General features: G+C 41.9%; 2 pseudogenes; one reads left to right on the forward strand and one right to left on the reverse strand.

The window, feature by feature from the left end:
• Positions 1–13,952, reverse strand: part of LOC143537957 (L-type lectin-domain containing receptor kinase IX.1 pseudogene) — a 60,492-nt pseudogene that overhangs the window by 40,111 nt on the left and 6,429 nt on the right.
• Positions 3,986–4,126, forward strand: LOC143537975 (U4 spliceosomal RNA; annotated as a pseudogene).

Genomic DNA, 13,952 nt, shown 5'->3' on the forward strand with positions numbered 1-13,952 from the left:
TTCAAGCCTCATCTACCAACTCCTCTTAATATATGACAACTTACTTACCATACTAGTTAATTGTTTTAAACTTATCGTTGACATGAACCGATCAGTTTATGTGTGGCATTGTCTTTTATTATGTTACATGTTTTATGCAGTCTTTTAAAATCGGTTCGAACCGGTTAAACCGGATTTCGCACAATAGGCAGGTATTTTGAGTCTAGTATTTTTGACCGGTTTGCTAAAAAATTGTACTGACGGTTTTTGTCTAAAATACCAGTTTTTACCGGCAAACAGGTATTAAGCCCGAGAAATTTTTTATATTCGCGGCCCATATTTTTTCAAAAATACTTTGAACCCAACAATTAACATTCAAACGTGTAAACTTTATGACAATTTTTTTAAAATTGTGTGTTTTTGCATTATTTTTTTAATATGGATTAACTTTTGAATTATTTTTTGTTATAAGGATCATTTAGTTTTGGGTTATTTTTGGATTGAAGTTAGGGGTGAGCACGGTTCGGTTCGATTCGGTTATTGGGTGAAACCCAAACCTAAACCTAAGCTATCGGTTATTTTAGAATACCAACCAATCGGTTTTCGGTTATTCGATTATTCGGTTATTCGGTTTTCGGTTATTTTCGGTTTCGGTTTAGGTTATTTTCGGTTTTTTTATGTGAGTAGACACAACAAAAAATTAGAATTCAAAAAAATAGAGTACCTCATACATATTGAATTCAAAATACAAAAATAGGCACGTGTTATGTGAAACCAAACAAATACAAAGTTGTTTGAGTAGTAGAGTTTAAAATTCAAAAAACATTCTTAATAAAAAAACTAAAGGTTTCCCGAATCTTATTCATTGCCTTATTCATCTTCAAAGTTTAGACCCAATCTTGATCATCTTCATGATCTTCATCACCATCAATGGTAGATTCTTTTGGTGTTTTATTTCTGGTCATAACGTCTTAAAAAAACGCGTAGAAAACATATGTTCGATTAATCGGTTCGTTTCGGTTTTTTTTCGTTTTTTTTAAAATGGATAACCTAACCTAAACCCAAAAATCGGTTTTTTGAAAAAATAAAAAATTAGCCGTCGGTTAATGCTTCGATTCGGCTTTTTTCGGTTCGGCTTTATCGGTTATTTGGTTTTGGTTTGGTTAATTCGGTTTTATAAGGTAAACCTTCCGGTATAACTATTCAACCGGTTGAACCTCCCGGTATAACCCGGTTCAATCGGTTGTATCATTTTTTAATTCAATCCGGTACAAGTAAAATACCGGTTTTTAAAACATTGGCTTGATGTATTTTAACAAGTCTCTAAGGGGGTGTTTGGTACAGAGAAAAAGAATGGGAAGAAATGGAAATAGAAATGGGAGAGAAATGGAATTGGAGAGAAATAGAAATGGGTGGAGAATTGACAATCATTTCCTTTGTTTGGTACAATAGAGAAATGGGTGGAGAAACGGGAGCAGAGACGTGATTAGGGTTCCGCCTCGGCATCATCATGGTGGAGAAATGGTGGCTCAGAGACGCGTCGCAACACCGCGAACGGAGTAGAGCGTCATCATCATCGCCGCGCAACATCAACACCGCGATTTAGGGTTCCGCCTCGCAACACCGCCTCGCGATTTAGGGTTTTGTTTTGGCTCAGAGACGCGAACGGACGTGGCTGCGGCGTCGGCCGCCGTGCCGGACGTCGGCATCATCATCACCATCGCCGGTCGGAGCATCATCATCATCATATGCGAACGGAGTAGAGCAGAGACGCGATTTAGAAGCAGAGAGAATTCCATTTCTCTTCCAAATGGAGAGAATTGGATTTCTCTACTTTTTGCCTACACCCAATTCTCAGAGAAAACCAATTCTCCGCCCAATTCTCCGCCTAATTCTCCCAAACAAGAGAAACCTAATTCTCCACCCTCAAATCTCTCTACCAAACACCCCCTAAGACTAACTATTAAAAGATCTTTCTACTTTAGATAAATAGTCAAATATAAAATAACTAACTGAGAATAAATTTGAAACCACATCTTACAATTTAAGTAAAAATGGGAATTCGTACTCAGATGATTAAACTGGGTAACATGGGCAACAAAACCTGAAACTTACACGCAGGGGTAAGCAATAACCGAACGGAAAACCGACGAAACCAAATCAAAATTAGCCGATAACCGAATTAACCGAAAAGCGGTTATTGGTTTTTTTTTATCTTCGGTTAACTGAATCATTCATATTTTCGTACATTTTTAGCTTTTATACCTCTATTTTATGTCATGTTTTATACCACCATTTATTGTATATATACCTCCATTTTATGTATTTATATCTATATTTCATGTATTTATACATTCAATTTCATGTATTTATGCATCCTTTCATGTATTTTTAAGTAAAAATTTTAGCCCAATTTTTAGTTTGGTTATTAATCGAAATTAACTAAAATCGAACAGAAAACCAAAAAAACTAAGCAAATTACCGAAAACCGATTGCTTAATTTGGTTAAGGATAATAACTCAGCCGAACCATGCACATTGTAACACAATATAACATGTAGAGTAAATTACAACTTTTTTGCCCACGTAGTTTGGCCTATTTAATTCTTTTAGCCCGAAAAGGTATCTTTTACATTTTAATCCATGACGTTTAAAATTTGTAACCATTCAGTCCCTAACACCCACTCTAGTCATAAGGATCAACTATTTCGTTATTGAGCAAGCACTGCTCCCGCAAGCCAAATCATCTATCCGAATTCCATCTTGTGTAGCCTTAAGCTCTCTAAAATGTCTATTTTATTCATCAAGAAACCAATTATAATATAAGCAAGTTTGTAACGGATAGACTATATAGGGATCGCTTTAAGCCTTTAGCTTTCAGAGGGGCAAAGTCTAGACGGTAGACAGGATAGAATGATGCTTACGTGACACCTTTTTAAAACCCACCTGCTCTATTGTTAATATATCATAATGCTCTCATGTTATAAAAGACTTCCAATATAGTGTTGAAAAGGTCGCTTTTTTTTTATTTGTTTTTAACAAGATAAAGTGTTAAAATTTGAGTGTTCTGATTTTGTGCTAACAAAACCATGAATGAAATCTTCTGAAGCCATTATCAAAGGTGTTCCATTTTCTTTGCCAAAGCCCACCGCCTGTTCGACGAAATGCCTCAGAGAACACAAGTGATTTATACATGGGTGGGGTAACATATTGGAAATTCAAACGGGATGTAGAACGAGTTAACAAATTAGGGTCCAAAGAACACCACCCAGGTGGCCGAACTTGAGCTAGCAATGGAGATATGGGACTGGTATCGTAACTCACCAAAGAGAAAGCATTGCAATAAAGTCAAACATAAAACGCAACCTTTCATAATAAAACAAAGTCTAGTACATATAGGGGATTTGACCACAAATCCTAAACTAGAAAAGAACTAACAAGTTAATGTACTACATAAGAAACTAAAATGACAACCACATAAGCATAAAATGGAAACTGCAACAAATAGTGGAAATAAACTATTAAAAGTGGTGTGTGTGGCATCTGTTTTTTTAACCTTCACCATGGAACTCCAATTTATCCATGGTGACCCACGATAACCCACTCGTTTCCAGCGACTTGAAAATGTTGCTAACCCACTGCTATCAACAAGGTTCATACACTATTGGGTTTATTGATGTTCTTAATTTTGTTGAGAATTGTAAAGTGAGACCCTTTTTCCAAAATGTGGTAAATGCTCATGCTTTTGCATTAAAACTTGGTGTTCTTGATCATTTACCCGTATCCACGTATCTTGTTATGGTGTACTCCCGAGCGGGTGGTTATTCTTCTTTGGTGGCGGTTTTTGGTGACATCTCTTGAAAAGATGTGGTATTGTGGAATGTAATGATCATGAGTACGGTTGAAAACGGGTTGAAATGTTGACTGATCTCACATCGTCGTTGGTGGATGTGTAAGGAAGTGGACATAGTGGTGATAAACGCAGTGGCTGGGGTTATAGTTAAGGCATCTTTGTGCTTGGGGCAATGGCGCAGCTAATGAGGTAATAATCGAGACGTGTCAATTGCTAGTTGAAAGCTATTTCCAAACCCCCTTCCTGGCCTTAGGTCTCCTTGATCATCGAGAATTCCTACAACTTATTATTAAAATATACTTGCAATTTATATTGATTTAAAAACTGCTCAATAGAGATGGCAATGAAAGCCGAACCCGATGAAAAAACCCGAAACCCGACATAAATGGGACGGGTAATACCCGATCCATTAGGGTTTCGGACGGGTTTGGGATTAGTTTTGAAGTTTTCGCGGGTTTGGGACGGGTTTGAGATTTCTAACATACCCGATTACCCGATAGCATAAACCCATTTACCCGATGTACCCGATATAACTTATTATATAATATATATATATATACTATATTCCAAATATATTATTTGTCGGAACTTATTTATGTCAATTATTTGAGACATTTTATCTTTATGGTAACCATCTTTATAATCAATTAGTTTTATTTTGTCAAAACCCGGTAGAAACCTAGCGGGTTTTGAGCCGGGTATACCTGACGGGTATTTTATCAAAACCTGATAAGAAACCCGAAACCCAATGGGAAAACCCGAAATCCGACGGGTAATTACCTGATTAAAACCCGACGGGTTTGGGATGGACTTTCATAACCTGGTATGGGTTTGCGAATACATAAATCTGATCCAAACCCGACCCATTGCCATCCTGCTCATAATATATCGCCTTGTATATAAACAAACATGAATGAGAAAATGTTTTTTTAGTGGAAAGAAAATCATCTAATTAGCTAATCCAATTCCATAATTCAAAAATAGCCCAACATGTACGGCCAATTACTTGAGATTGGCCCAATCCGGTTGAGGACGGAAAGTAAGTCCAATAGTGGGAAGAGGTAGGAGAGAAAAAACGTGATTTTGGGATGTTGAAACCGGTTTTAACAAACAGAGAAAAAAAAAACCCAAACATGATAGACAAATGCTTATCTAATCAGGTTTTTCAACCCACAATTAAAATTTATATCATAAGATTCTCAGAGCTTAAATCTGGCCTTATAGTGTTGCATTTATCTTTTTTATTGGTTTTCACACTTAATTTGGTAAACTTTTGTTACGGTGCATTCTAATATTCTATAAGGTTACATATGTATATCTACATCTATATTACATTATAAATAACCTTTCCAATTCCTAGATGAGACGGCGTAAAATTAATTGTGACCTCTTTCGGCGACGTTCGTATACCTCTGGCAGCTACGATCCTTTATGACCACCGGCGACGTTCTGTCTGCAATCTCAACTGTTTGATCACAAATTGTCTATATTTCTCATTACCCTTTGTTCCTCTCTCACAATAAAACCCTAAAAATTATCCACTTCTGTCGTTTACAACTGACGAATCTCAAGTCGCTGCCGCGTTCCCAATCGACATATGGCTCCTCTCGCCACTGCCAATTTGTAGTCGTTATTTTCTTGTGAACTGTGAACAATTAAACTGATTCAACCCAAACATGACCCGTTTATCAAACAGAATAGAAGAATCATCACAACTATGAGTGCTAAACGGGTTGTGTTCACTGGTTATCTTATTAAATGTGTAGTTAATTTTGTTTTCCTTTATTGGTAGCTTCATAGTAACTTCTTGGTTGGTCAGCTGCAATGACCGGAGTATTTTACACGAGAACATATTCAGGTTAATTAGCCTCTGTTTAATATATATTTATGTTAATGTTTTTAGTTAAAATAATTTAGTGGTTGCGTGAACCATTTGTTTATGAATGAATCATAACCAGCTAAATGAGAAGAAAATATTCTTTTAAAAAGGACACGTGTCAAATGGAAAGAGGGTTGTTAAAACTAGGACCGCTAAACGGGTCAAGTGAAGCCAAGCACGGCATGAACCTGTAAACCGTGTCACGCTTATGAACATGACACATTTAGTGGGTTGACATGAACATGACCCGTTACATCACATGTAGGAAAAATGGGTTAAGCGAGCCAACCGGCTAACGCATCGGTTTACTCGAGCACTGCCCATTTCGCTGAGCTCAACATGAAATAGACTCGAACATGTTTAGACTAATTCTAAGGACCTAAACTCATAAGTTTCATGTTAGGGTTGTCTCGTGCCGTAAAATTCACTCTTAAACTTCACAAGCCATTTGATTAAGAAAATAGTATTTAAACAATTAAAAAGTAACACTCAACCCAAGCGGCCCATATCTTCAAGATAAATGTTTGTTTGCTAATTGTTTATTACTTGTTTTCTGGAAATACAAACTAATATGTTCTATTTTTGGCAGTAACTAGGTGGTAACGGTTTCGAAAGTTAATGCAAGATGGTCCGGTTTGTATCAAGTAAGAACTATAAAGTGATAAAAAAAATGCTAATTGAGCTACTCAACAAAATGTGAAATGGACACAATGCAATATCTTGCATCAGAAGACGACACACGCATTTTCCAAATTTATGCACTCTATAGGAACCGATGCATATGTTATGGGTATATGAAAGTACATACCATGATGGATCTGTTCCCATTTTTTTTAACGGTTTTGCAAGATCCGACTGAAGAAGAGACCATGAGACCTGCAAATGAAACTGAACCATAAGCTGCATACTAGGCCCGGCTTTGGTTCTTTGGTTTGATGCTTATCAGTTTTCATTCTGATTCGGTTCCGGGTTGATTCTAACAGTTATGAACCATTGATCACCCCTACCCGCAACTCTATCGTTAATTTCATGGTTTTAGGTTTAATTATTAAAGTGTAGGCTTTTATTGAATTGTCGTTGTTACTAAATATAACTTTTTTGGTAGTAATGTGCAGGGGAAATTAATTGAGATTAAATGTATCATGCTTATAACTAAGATCAGTGGATGATGTGGAGATGACTATTTCCATGGTTGGTTTCCAACTTTTTTCCTCTAATTCTTCGGTGAGTTTCATGTTTTCTTAAACTAAGTATTTATTTATATCCCCATTATTATAGGTTGAAACTTCAGAAATCTATTTGACTTGGAGGGAGGGGGGGTTAATACAAGAAGTCAAGTGTTTGGCTGACGTCAAGTGTTTGGCTGATGTTGGAACGTCTATAAGTTTTGTGATGATGTTGATTGTTTACATACACCAACCAACATCTATGAAGGTGTTATTTAAGTATATTAGATAATATTATTATCTATTTTATCTTCCTTTTGGCTTTTTTGCATCAAGAAAACAATGTGTACATCCACGACCTTTAAACACAAGCACGCGTTGTGACATAAGCCCGCCCGTGCGCTGCAACGTGCAGGTGCGAAACCTTGTTTACTTAAAAATGTTGCTTTCGTCTTCTTTTCTATATTTTTGGTTCATTCTGGAGCCATGATAGGCATGTTGAGATTACTTTTTATTCCCCTGTAATGTGATAATTTTTCCATCATGTGGTCTAATTCTGATTAAGGGTGAAGCTTCTAAGGACCTGGTTAAATCACGTTTGTTAACTTAAAAATACGTAATTTGTTTATGAAGAGGTATGTACCCGCCTCAACACCGAGCGAGGCGGGTCAACCCACAAGATATAGACAAGAGTCTTGAAATCAAGACATTATGAAGGCACAAAGCCAAAACCTATGCGCATGGCGCATATAACATATGCTCATGCATCACATGCTCAGGCATCACATATGCTCACGCATATCACATGCTCAGGCATCACACATGCTCACGCATATCACATATGCTCACGCATCACATATGCTCACGCATATCACAGCGCGTGGCGCATCCGCGCGTGGCGCATATCACATGCTTGTGCATATCACATCTGCGCATGAAACATCTGCGCGTGAGAATAAAGAGAAGACCTCGCGCATCCTCAGGATAGGCGCGCATCACACATGCACATAATCAACCTTGTCTTTATCCAAATCAGGATTAGGGCAACCTTGATTGTGCACGTCAGACAACCTTCCAGAAGGTATCTTTTCAAGGAATAAGAATATGCTGATGTTGACAGCTGCCAATGAAAGGTGGACAGCTCAGCAAAACCCATGTGCTACCACGTGATTATAACCAATGAAAAAGCACCAGGTGTCCCCAAGGACACGTGGCGCAAATCAATTGGAGGAGGCCAACAAGGCTGAGCCCAATCAGTGGAAACCCTAGCACTCTAAATACCACATCAACTCCACAAGGAAGAGACACTCAGTTATCCAGTAACACACTCAATCACACAGTATTCAGCTACATTAAGCAATACTCTCCAGATTTCCTTACTCTCATATTATTATCTTCTCCTACAAATACTTATTCTCACACCGGAGGGTTACCCCAAAGAGGACCCCTCTGTCCCTTTCTGAGGGGTAAGTTGACGGTGCTGTTCATTTTGTAGGTGGAAGAACCCAGATCCAAGAAAACCATCGGTGGAATAGCATAATCATACCCGAGGAAAGTAGATCGTCTACCAGTGAGTCGATCCACGTCTCTTCATTGGCGCCATCCACTGTTACAACGGCAACAAGATCTCATCAGATCTATAAAAAACAAATTTTCACCATGGTTTCTGGTGCTCGTAACGTCGATCAAGTTCTGGAGGATATTGAACGTGAGGATGTTAATGAGGGACAGCAGTTTCTGAGGGTGCCGCGTGATTCTACGCGCACCACCAGTAACCGTCCCTTCATCACAACTCCTCATGGCCAGACTGAAACTCCTCCAGACGATCTCACGTTACAAAATCTTGCCGGCGCGAAACAAAAAGGACCAATGGGTCCAGAAGATGAAACAAATAACCCTAAAGAATGGCTCATAAACGAGCAACGGCGTCTAATGGACAAGTACAATGAGCTGGTCAAACAAAAAACGCAAAGGCAAGCGTTTGATAAGCAAGCTGTTCATGGAACAAGAAGGGGGCGCGCGCCGGAAGAGGGTCACTCTGTTCACACTGAACACGCTGAGTTTAGTGATGAAGAAGTGCACAGCGTCAGGAGGACGCGAGATACTCATGCAGGAGGCTCACAGCCCCGCGCGCAATTGAACATGGCGCCTGGAGCCAGAGCCGATCTGGATCTGCACGCACCATACAGCCCACCAGTGAGAGGGCAAGTGGACGTAACCACACCGTACAGGCCAGCCATCTTAGTGAAACATTCAAAATTCACTGAGCGCATCGCGAAGGCCCCCATTCAGCACAAAACCAAGATGCCAAGTGGTTTGGGCAAATATGACGGCACAACAGATCCAGATGATTTCTTGCAAGGTTTTTACAACACGGGAAACCTAGAAAGTTGGACGATGCCAACATGGTGTCACATGTTTGCTCGATGCCTAACGGGCGCGTCTCGTGTCTGGTTCGAGAGCTTGCCTACTGGGCAAATCGATGGGTTCGAGGAACTATTGGAAAAGTTCCAAGCTCACTTCGTACAACAGCGCAGACACACGCGCGACCCTGATGACATCATGCACTGCGTGCGCAGGAATGATGAAACGATTGAAGACTACATCACTCGTTTCAATCAGGAGTCTCTGGCAATCGGAGGTATCACTGAGCAACTATTGCGCGTGGCCTTTATACAAGGCGCGCGCAGTGATCAACTCCGCCGAGCTCTCGTAAGCAGAGATGGCATGCCCACCACTTGGGCCAAGCTAATGGAAGCATCGCGAGTATTTGCGAGAAATGAAAAACAAATTGCCCAAGATAGGGCAAGAGAAAGAGGGCATCAAGCTGAGACACCGCGCAGCAACGAAAGAAGGGGCAAACAGACCACTGTATGGTCCAGGTTGCAACCAACCAGTTTTTCTCCCGCAGAAAAACAGGCGCAACCAAGCTCACCTCAGCCCCAAAAAGACATTCGTAATCGCGGGGAAGGTGATAAGAGGGAAGGCGGCAGAGATCCTAGCAGACCTCTGCCAAGAATATGGACTCCCCTCACTAAAACACCTTCACAAGTGTTGAGCACTGAGAATGTCCAGTTCAAAAGCCCCAAGCCGCTACACTACAAGGGACCGTCAAGCAGTGGCAAGTACTGTGAGTTTCACAAGTCCACAGGACACAACACTGATGCATGCCACCACTTGAAGGATGCAATTGAGAAAGATGTGAAATCAGGCAAGCTGGCTCACCTGGTGAAGAACTCAAGACCTGAAAATGAACAGCCGGAAGGAGCCTCTGCCAGTAAAAAGTTTAAAAGAATCTGTGTAGCCGAGGGAGGAACGCAAGGGCAAAGATCAAGAAAGAGAAGCGCGCAAATCCAAGGAGATTGGCGCGAGCAACAAGTAATCTTCCCAAGAATCAGGGGAGGCCCTTCTATCAGCAGTCCTCTTGTTATCACTACACACATTGCTCATTACGAAGTGTCAAAAGTCCTGGTGGACACTGGCAGCGAATCAGACATCATGTATGAGCAATGTTTCAGAAAACTGGATCCGGCAGACCAAGCGAGGCTTGAAATTGTGAATGCACCAATCTCTGGTGTTTCAAATGAAATCATTCATCCCCTAGGTCAAATACAATTTGAGCTAACTATGGGGGATGAGAAACACAAGCGAGCCGAAGTGGTCAACTTCTTGGTCCTGCCCACCACTTCTTGTCACAATATGATCTTGGGTAGAGGAACGATTGCCCAATTTAACGCCATACCGTCGCCAGCGCACGGCGCGTTGGGGTTCCCAACACCAACAGGTGTAACTTTTGTATACCGAGATCATTTGTGCGCAGTGACAAGTACTCCGCGGGAGGGGAGAATGAAACTTCCAATGGCAGACAACGCGCCAGAGGAATGGATTCTCAACCCGAAATTCCCGGAGCAAAAAATCACAATTGGCGCTACGATATCAGACGACACGAGGTTGAGAATAAAAAGATTGCTCACAGCATATATGTCGGTCTTCGCGTGGCAACACTCTGATATGACTGGGGTTCCGCGAGACCTGGCACAACATGCTCTCAACACGTTCAAGTCTGTAGAGCCAATTGCTCAAAAGAAGAGAGTCATGGGGGATGAGAAAGCGAGGGCCATGAATGAGCAGGTTGAGGATTTACTGTGCGCAAACATCATCCGCCCGATACGATACCAGACGTGGGTAGCCAATCCTGTGATGGTAAAGAAAAGTAACGGGTCGTGGAGGATGTGCATTGACTTCAAGGACCTCAACAAAGCGTGCCCAAAAGATTGTTACCCCCTCCCAAACATCGACGCAAAGGTGGACTCCGTGGCGCCATTCAAGCTCAAATGTTTCCTGGATGCCTACAAGGGCTATCACCAGATTCAAATGGCACCACAAGATGAGGACAAGACCGCCTTCAGAACCGACAAGGGTGTTTTTTGTTACACAAAAATGCCCTTTGGTTTGAAGAATGCGGGCGCCACCTACCAAAGACTTATGGATGCCGTTTTCAACGAGCAAATTGGAAGAAACCTAGAAGTCTATGTGGATGATTTGGTGATCAAAAGCAGGGAGGAAAAACAAATGCTCAAAGACATCGAGGAAACCCTCGAGCGCCTAAAGGAAGTTAACATGAAGCTCAATCCGAGCAAATGCACTTTCGGCGTGCAAGAGGGAAAATTTCTGGGTGTAATGGTCACCAAGGATGGTTTCAAAGTGAACCCTGAGAAGGTGGAGGCCATCCTTGACATGCCTTCGCCATCCACCATGAAAGAAGTCCAGAAGCTGAATGGTAGATTGGTATCAATCAACAGGTTCCTAGCGAACCATGCAAGCAAATCTACCCCATTTGTCAATACATTGAGAAACTGCTTAAAGAAAAGCCAGTTCAAATGGACTCCTGAGGCCGAGCAAGCTTTCAGTGAGATTAAAGAATGTTTGATAAATCTGCCCGCGCTCACAGCTCCACTTCCTGGTGAAACTTTGACATTGTACCTATCAGCAGGAGAGCGCGCCATCGGCGCAGTATTGTTGGTGGATCTCAAGGGAATCCAAACGCCAATATACTATGTGAGTCGGGTGCTGACAGATCCTGAGACGCGCTACTCCATCATGGAAAAGTTAGTTTTATCACTAACACACGCGTCGCGCAAGCTTCATAGATATTTCAATGGTCATCCTATTGAAGTTCTAACTGGTTACAACATCCAGCAAGTCTTGCGGCGCCCCGCGCTCTCAGGAAGGCTGACAAAATGGGCCCTGGAATTAGGTGAACACACGATCGCCTATAAGCCCCGTCCAGCAATAAAGGGGCAAGTTTTGGCTGATTTCATTGCAGAAATTCCCGAAGGAAAAATTGAAGAGGCTCAGCGCGAGGTAGACCCTCGGCGAGCCAATGATGAAGAAAATGTTTGGAGATTGTTCACTGACGGAGCTTCAAACAACGAAGGATCCGGCGCAGGCCTTAAACTGGTGGATCCAGAGATTCATGAATATACTTACGCCATCAGGTTGGACTTCAAGAGCACCAACAATGAGGCTGAGTATGAAGCCCTGCTGGCTGGCCTGCGCATCGCGCACAAATTCGGAGTTAAAAAGCTAGAGGCCCATGTTGATTCATATTTGGTAGCAGCACAGGTCAATGGCCTTTATGATGCCAAGGAGAACACCATGCCTCTATATCTAGAGCAGGCGAAAAAGCTCATCGAGCAATTTGACTGCTTCAGAATCATTCATATTCCGCGCAGTGAAAACAAATCTGCTGACGCGCTGAGCAAGATGGCATCAACCAGCTTCGACCACTTTGGCAAAGATGTCAGGGTAGAAGTAATGAGCAACCCGTCGGTGGTAGCGAAGTCTGTCCTTGTAACTCATACAACCCCTTCATCATGGATAACTCCAATAATGGAATTCTTGAAGGAGGGAAAGGTACCGGACAATCGCGCACAAGCGAGGAAGATAAGGCACAAATCGCAGAACTATGAACTGCTTGATGGCACATTATATCGACGCTCTTATCTTGGGCCGCTCATGAAATGCCTAGATGCTGAGGAAGCAAGCTATGTGATCAGAGAGATACACGAAGGAATCTGTGGAATACATGCTGGCCCGCGCATGGTGGTTGCCAAGGCAATGAGCGCAGGTTACTATTGGCCAGGCATGTACTTGGACGCTCTAAAGGAGATCCAAAAATGCAAAGCATGTCAGAGCTATGCGCCAAACACCATGCGGCCAAAGAACAACTTGATTCCAGTGACCTCCGCATGGCCTTTCCACAAATGGGCAATCGACATTGTGGGTCCCCTTCCGCAAGCGCAAGGGCGAGTAAAATTTTTGGTAGTGGCAGTAGACTATTTCACAAAATGGGTTGAAGCCAAGCCACTAGCAAAAATCACAGCCGAAGCGATGAAGCAGTTTATTTGGAGCCACATCATATGCCGTTTTGGCTTGCCAATGGAAATTGTGAGCGATAATGGCAAGCAATTCACTGACAAGAAGATATCCAGCTGGCTCAAGGAATTGCGCATCAACCAAATTTTCACTTCAGTTTATCACCCTCAGGGGAATGGACAAGTGGAACGCGCGAACTAAAGCTTGTTAAATGGGCTGAAGAAAAGGTTGGAGGGAGAATCCCATTCTTGGGTCGAAGAGCTACCCAATGTCCTGTGGGCACACAGGACATTAAGCAAAACCAGCAATGGCGAATCCCCGTTCAGCCTAACCTATGGAACGGAGGCAATGATTCCAGCAGAAATTGGATGCCCATCCCATAGAGTGCTCATGATGAACAAGATTGATAACGAGCGCGAAAGAAGGTTGGATCTCAACTTACTTGAAGGGCGCAGAGAGGCGGCTATCATCAGTGAAGCCAAATACAAGAAAAAACTGGAAAAATATTACAACCAGCGCGTGAAAGAATGCCACTTCAAGAAAAATGATTTTGTCCTTCGAAACAATGAAGCTAGCCGCGCGATACCCCCGGGAAAAATGTCCCCCAATTGGGAGGGACCTTATCAAGTCTCGGAAGAATTGGGAAAAGGCGCATACGCTTTAAAAGATTTGAATGGAAAGAAGATCCCGCGCGCATG

This window comes from Bidens hawaiensis, unplaced genomic scaffold (assembly GCF_021521415.1).
Source record: "Bidens hawaiensis isolate Kalapana, Puna unplaced genomic scaffold, B.hawaiensis_p1.1 tig00011438_1, whole genome shotgun sequence".
Taxonomy (NCBI): Eukaryota; Viridiplantae; Streptophyta; class Magnoliopsida; order Asterales; family Asteraceae; genus Bidens; species Bidens hawaiensis.